Genomic DNA, 784 nt, shown 5'->3' with positions numbered 1-784 from the left:
GCGCAGAAGTAAGGATGGTCTGGTGTGGTGTTGCCACCCTTACTTATGTGCTGCTGCCTGCAGAGCTGGACCCTTGGCCGGCAGCCACCACTCTCTGGCCACCCAGCTATAAAGGCAGCACAGAAGTAAGGGTGGCAAATCCCGATCCCTCCCCGCCAAATAACTTTGCAACCCCCTCTGCAACTCCCTTTTGGGTACCAATTTGAGAAACACAGGGGAGACCAGCGAAATCTGTATAATATAGCATAAGTATACAAAAGACCAGATTTCCCGGTCCGTGACACATCTGGTAGGGCCTTAGTCATGAGCTCTCGAAGATAATTGCTAACAGTTCCAAGATGCTTCAGCTAATTCCTTAAGTATACTAGGATGAATTTTATCAGGCCTGCCAACTTGAATACATCTAACTTATCTAAATATTCTTTAACTTGTTCTTTCCCTATTTTGATGCATGTTCCTTCCCTTTTGTTGTTACTCAACACAATTAATATTATTTGGTCACCATTGACCTTTTTTACTGAAATCTGACACAGAATAGGCATTCAACACCTTGGCCTTCTTGATGGTATTAAGCTCTCCTTCTCCACTAAGTAGAGGACAGACCCTTCTCTTGCTCCTAATGTATTTAAAGAATCTCTCCTTACTGCCTTTTATGTCCCTTGCTAGATTTAATTCATGTTGTGCCTTAGCCTTTCTGATTTTGTCACTACATCTTGTACTATTCTCTTGTACTTCTCCTTAGCAGTTCATCCATGTTTACACTTTGTAGGATTCTTTTTGATTT

This window comes from Eretmochelys imbricata, chromosome 1, assembly GCF_965152235.1.
Source record: "Eretmochelys imbricata isolate rEreImb1 chromosome 1, rEreImb1.hap1, whole genome shotgun sequence".
Classification (NCBI taxonomy): domain Eukaryota; kingdom Metazoa; phylum Chordata; order Testudines; family Cheloniidae; genus Eretmochelys; species Eretmochelys imbricata.
This window is presented reverse-complemented; position numbering follows the sequence as displayed.